The sequence below is a fragment of the Marmota flaviventris genome, chromosome 4 (genome assembly GCF_047511675.1).
Source record: "Marmota flaviventris isolate mMarFla1 chromosome 4, mMarFla1.hap1, whole genome shotgun sequence".
Taxonomy (NCBI): Eukaryota; Metazoa; Chordata; class Mammalia; order Rodentia; family Sciuridae; genus Marmota; species Marmota flaviventris.
Genome location: NC_092501.1, coordinates 81,872,838 through 81,878,986, shown reverse-complemented (window position 1 = coordinate 81,878,986; position 6,149 = coordinate 81,872,838). Strand labels below are relative to the sequence as shown.

Sequence of the window (6,149 nt, the reverse complement as noted above, 5' to 3'; positions counted from 1 at the left end):
TAGAACATCTAATTCTTAAGAAACCCAAGTAAATTAAAAATCTATATAATACAATAAAGAAAAAATTTTAAAAGAAAAATTCTATTTAGAAGGGGCATAGAATTAACTAAGATTTAAAATGTACTAATTTCCTCATTTAAAATTTCTTCTCTTTCAATATTATAATTTCAGGTCTCTTAAAACAAGGACCGAATTCAAATACAGTAATTGTTAAACTATCTTCCAGACAGTCAAGCATCCTTAAAATTTCTGTACAGGTTCATTTATCAGTCTTGTGCAAGAGTTAGCAATTCATGGCACAAGGGTCACTTTTTGCTTTTCCTGCAGAGTTGATGACGCTCATCAAACATCGTCCGAATTCCTCAAGAATCATCCGCTCTGCTTCTGCATTTGATTTTCCCTTCTTGTCTGCCTGCTCTGCCTGGGCGAGAAGGCAATTACATGTGGCTTCATCTACTTCCTTAGTTACAAATGTAAATGGCAACTTTCCTCCTCCACTATTCAAAGCTGGTGTTGGCCTAGTAAGTAAGTCTGAAATCTGAGAGGATAATTTCGTCTTCGCTGCTGTTTGTTGCTGCACCCTTACTTCAGCTGCATCTGCCAAATGCATCAATGTCTTTCTTTCTGGGCTCTCTTCAAAATTCTTACAGCCAATACATTTACATATTGAGGAACACATTATTTTTGCCTCATAGCATTCACAGTAGTTTTTAAGACATCCTGATCGTTTGCAATTACATCCTTTGCTGTGACGTCGATCTGATGGCTCCCTCCTTTCCTTTCCCTATCTTAGGCTTAAAAGCTTCTGGATTTCTGTCAAGGCATGCCTTTATTGCTTTTTGCCTTTCATCTCATGTTCCAAATTGTTGTAACAATTAGTACAGTTGCAATTGTTGCAAAATTCGCCATTTGCAAAGCAGTCACAGTACAATTTCAAACACAGCGATTTTGTACAGTTGCAGGGTTTTCTTGGCCGACTGGCAGATTCTGATGCCATTGAATGGGAGTCTTGCCTGGGTTTGGATACCAGATGTTCCAGTAAAATTAGAGTTGCTTGCTATAGACACATATGAAGACTGCTGTAGCTGAGTAACGTACTGAGCTGGAAGCACTGCATAACCCACATTCCCTGTTCCTGGAGCTGGTGCCAGGACAGTACCTGGTGGCAGGTTAGTGAGGTTGGGCTGGATCTGTGGCAGTGGGGTAGCAGGCATGATAAGCCGTTGCTGTGGTTGGCTAGTAGTTACTATTTGTGAAGTTGGATTGATGGGTTTGGGGACAACTTGTTTGACAGCCTGAGCTTGGACAAATGGAACTGACATCCGCACTGGGGTTGTATTAACAACCACTGGCTTTGCTTGCTGAAGAGGCTGAGTGTTTGTACTGGGATTCTGACTAACTGGTTGGGTTGAGCTACTGGCTGTTGTGGCAGTAACAAGTCGGACATAATGAAACTTGCTTCCAGGCACTTGAATCTGCTGGACATTGGGAGCAGTTGCCAGAGGAATAATTGTCTTAAACTTCGATGTGCTCACTCCTCCAACAGTGATGGTCTGCACAGCTGATTTCACTGCCTTATTTGGCGATTTCAAAGGTGAGATGGCTATTTTATTTGGTATCTGTGTTGTAGAATTTAAAGTTGATCCAATAACACCACTTTCTGATATTGTAATGGTCTTTGATGGAGTTCCAGGAGTAGACTGTGAAAGTACCCTACCTGCAATGACTGATGGTGATACTTGAGTTGTCTGTCCTGTAACTGCTTTACTATTAATTGGTTTTGCAAAGATCAGCTTCGTGATTACTGGACCACAGGTTGGTGTTCGAGGCCTCTTAGCAATCTGTACTGTTTTTAACTGTTGGGTCTGTAACACAGAGGGCTGAGTTGTAGTATTAATCAGTTGACTTCCTGGGGTCAATGCTGAGACACCAATGACAGGTTTCACCTCTGGCCTCCCTCCAATGGTAACTACTTTAATTTGCTGCAGTGGTAACTTAGCATCTCCTGACTGGGACTGAGTTGTAACTTTCTGAGCTTGGGGTAGTTGACTATGGGGTAGAGCTAAAACAATTGGTGAACCAGACTTGCCCAAAGTTGTTAAAATTAACTTCTGTCCATCTGGTTTAAGGGTCTGATTGCCAAGTTTAAGATCAGATGTCTGTTTGTTTAAAATAATCTGATTGGCTGATATAGTCACAGGAGTCTGAGCACCAAGTTTTTGAAGGCCACTTGGAAAAGCTGGTTTCACTGTGGTATTAGAATCTGCTTTAGTAATTGTGGTATTCACTACAACTTGGTTAGTGTGGTTACTGTACACTGTGATTGGTTCCGAGGAAATGGGTGTGGCTGTAGAGTCACCAGTAGAATTTATGTTGACAATTTCTTCCAGTTCTGTCTCCATGGGAATTGGGGATGAAACAATAACAGCCTCAATACTATCATCATCCACTAAAGTTATACCAGTGTCCATTATCTCCTCTGCAAGCAAACTATTCACCTCAGCTGGCACCACCTCCATGATCGTTCTCCTGCTAGAAAGGTGATCAGGTGCAAAACCGGCGGCGCCGCCGCCTCCTTCTCGTGCGGCTCTCCCTGGGCTCCCAGCAGCCGCGGCGGCGGCGGAGCCTCCGAGACACAAACCCGGGTTTGTTCAAAATCATGCGCCCAGCGCCATTCCACCGCTGCATCCCATAATACCTCATTTGGAAGCCTTTGACAAGCTTCCAAAATCTGGGAATTTCCTGAAATCTCAGAAAACATTTTTTTCACCCAATGTTCATGATACTTGGCGGTAATTATCAGTACAAAAATCCCACTTGGCCCACCAAATTTTGTTCTTCCAGGTGGAAGCGTTCGTTTGCAGTAACAGTATGAATTTTTAGGTTTCACTGTGTTTTCTCCATAATTGATAGATATCGTTGGAACCCTAAATGAAACACGGTTTGGGCTAGCTCCTTGAAACGTGACAGAATAAAGTAGTTCTCAGTGCTATCTCTGTGGTTTGTTTCCTCTTGAGGTAGCCTAAGTAGAGACTGGGGAAAAAATCTTTCATTTGAAAGCCTTTGACAAGCTTCCAAAAAATTATGAATTTCCTGAAATCTCAGAAAATATTTTTTCACCCAATCTTGATGATACTTGGCGATAATGATCAGTACAGAAATCCCACTTTCCCCCCATATTTCCTTCTTCTAGGTTGAAGCGTTGGTTTGCAGTAACAGTTTTAATTTTGGGGCTTCACCCTGCTTTCTCCTATATTGATAGTTGTAGTTGGAACCCTACATCGAACACGGTTTTTGCTAGCTGTTTGAAAACTGACACAATAAATTAGTTCTCAGTGCTATCTCTATGGATTGTTTCCTCTTGAAGTAGCCTAAGTAGAAACTGGGGAAAAACACTTTCATTTGAAAGCTTTTGACAAGCTACCAAAAAATTACAAGTTTCCTGAAATCTCAGAAAATATTTTTTCACCCAATCTTGATGATACTTGGTGGTAATGATCAGTACTCAAATCCCACTTTTACCCCCATATTTCCTTCTTCTAGGTTGAAGCGTTCGTTTGCAGTAACAGTTTGAATATTTGTTTCACTCTGTTTTCTCCTATATTTATAGATGTGGTTGGAACATCAAACACGGTTTTTGTTAGCTGCTTGAAACTTGACACAATAGAGTAGTTCTCAGTGCTATCACTATCATTTGTTTCCTCTTTAAGTAGCCCTAAGCAGAGACTGCCGAAAAACACTTTGATTTGAAAGCCTTTGACAAGCTTCCAAAAAACTACGAGTTTCCTGAAATCTTAGAAAACATTTTTTCACCCAATCTTCATGATACTTGGCGGTAAAGATCAGTAAACAAATCACACTTGGCCCCCCAAATTTCGTTCTTCTAGGTTGAAGCGTTCGTTTGCAGTAACATTTTGAATTTTTAGGTTTCACTCTGTTTTCTCCTATATTGATAGATGTAGTTGGAACATCAAACACGGTTTTTGCTAGCTGCTTGAAACGTGACACAATCAAGTAATTCTCAGTGCTGTCTCTATGGTTTGTTTCCTCTTGAAGTAGCCTACCGTAGAGACTAGGGAAGAACGCTTTCATTTGAAAACCTTTGACAAACTTCCAAAAAACTACGAGTTTCCTGAAATATCAGATAATATTTTTTCACCCAATCTTGATGATACTTGGTGGTAATGATTAGTACACAAATCCCACTTGGCCCCCCAAATTTTCTTCTTCTAGGTTGAAACTTTTTAGTACTTACATTAGCCATAATCCTAACTTTAACCCTAACTTAACCCAAAATCTAGCCCTAAACCGAGCCCTCACCTGAGCTTTAACCCTAAACCTAACCTTAACCCTAACTTTAGCACTAATAATAATAAAAAACATAACCCTAGTCCTAACCCTCTATCTAACCCTATCCATTACCCTAACCGTAACCCTAACCCTAATGCTAATCCTAGGCCTATTCTTTACTTATCCCTAATCCTAACCCTATCTATTACCCTAAATGTAACCAGAAACCTAAACCTAACCCTATCATTACCCTCATCCTAAACTTATGCTAAGTATAGCCCTCAATTTAAAACTTAACCTATCCTAATCACTAATTGCAACCCTTACCCAAATTATACCCTTAGCTCTAAACCTGAACCAACACTAAACCTAACCCTTACACTAGACATAGCCATAAATCTAACCCATAACTATCTTTAACTATAATGTTGAACTTGAAATTAGCCCTAGACCTAATCCTCGTCCTTAACCTAGCATTAATAATAACCCAAACAATAGCCTCAGCTTTAGCCGTAATGCTTACCCTCACCCTAGACCTACATCTAGCTAAAACCCTATCCCTTACCCTAAACCTAACACTAACACTAAATCCAACCATAACCCTAAACCTAAGCCTAATCCTAAACCTAAACCTAACCCTAGTCCTAACCCTAGGCCTAACAATAACACTAAGCCTAATGCTAATCCTAGCCTTAATTTAATCCTATTGTAACCTTAACCCTAGCCCTAAGATTAAATCTAACTCATTCTCTATCCCTATCTCTAGTTCTATCCTTAGCTAGCCCTAGCCCTAACCCTATCTGAAAACCTAACTCTAAATCTAAACCAAATTCTAAATTTAACCATAGCCATAATCCTAAACCAAAACCGAATACTAGCACTAACATTAATGCTAATCCTAAAACTTGCCGTACCCTTAGCCCTAGCCATAAAAGAAAACCAAGCCATATCCCTGACCCTAACCCATAACCTAAACCAAACCTCAACCCTACACATAGCCCTAATCCTAACTTTAATACTAACCCTGACCCTGACACTGACCCTAACATTAATCTTAGCTCTAAACATCATCCTAACCTTAAATTAACTCTAACTAGAACCTAGCCTAAACCCTAACCCTAAAACTAGCCTTAATCATAACCCTAGTTCATACATTAGTCATTTTCATAACACTACTCCTAACCCTAACACAAATCCTACCCTTAATCTGAGCCGTAACCCTAGCTTTAACCCTAACCTTAACCCTAGCCCTAGCCCTACCCTAGCTCTAAACCTTTTCCGTACCCTAAGCCAAACCCTTACCGAAATGCTAACCTAAGTCCAAACCCTAATCCTTAGCCTGACTTAAACTCAGTGTTTTATTAGTCCTAACCCTAGCCCTCATTCTAGCTGTAACTCTAACCCTGACTCTTATTCTGACCCTAACACTATCCCTAGATCTAAACCTGACCCTAACCCTAAACAAAACCCTAACACCAGCCCTATTGGTAACCCTATACCTATACCTATCCTTAAAACTAGACATAGACAAAAAGTTAATCCTAAATATAGCTATAAGTCTAGACCTAGACTTAAGCAAAAACCTAGTTCTAGCCCTAACAATAACCCTTAACCTAAACCAAACACTTATCCTACACCTAGACCTAACACTAGTTCTAATTCTGGCTCTAATTCTAACCCTAACCCTATCCTGAACACTGACCCTGACCCCAACACTAAACTTAGCTCTAAACCTGACCCTAATCCAAAACCTAGTCCTAATACTAGACCTAGCCATAACCCTAACCCTAAAACTAGCCCTAAGCAGAACCTTAGCTCTTACATTATCCATAGTTCTAACACTAGCACTCAACCTAACC

The 6,149-nt window shown here is 40.3% G+C and overlaps 1 pseudogene; it reads right to left on the bottom strand.

Moving 5' to 3' along the window:
- Window positions 1-208: 208 nt before the first annotated feature.
- LOC139705368 (protein lin-54 homolog pseudogene) lies at window positions 209-2,568 on the bottom strand (annotated as a pseudogene).
- Between the last annotated feature and the right edge of the window lie 3,581 nt (window positions 2,569-6,149).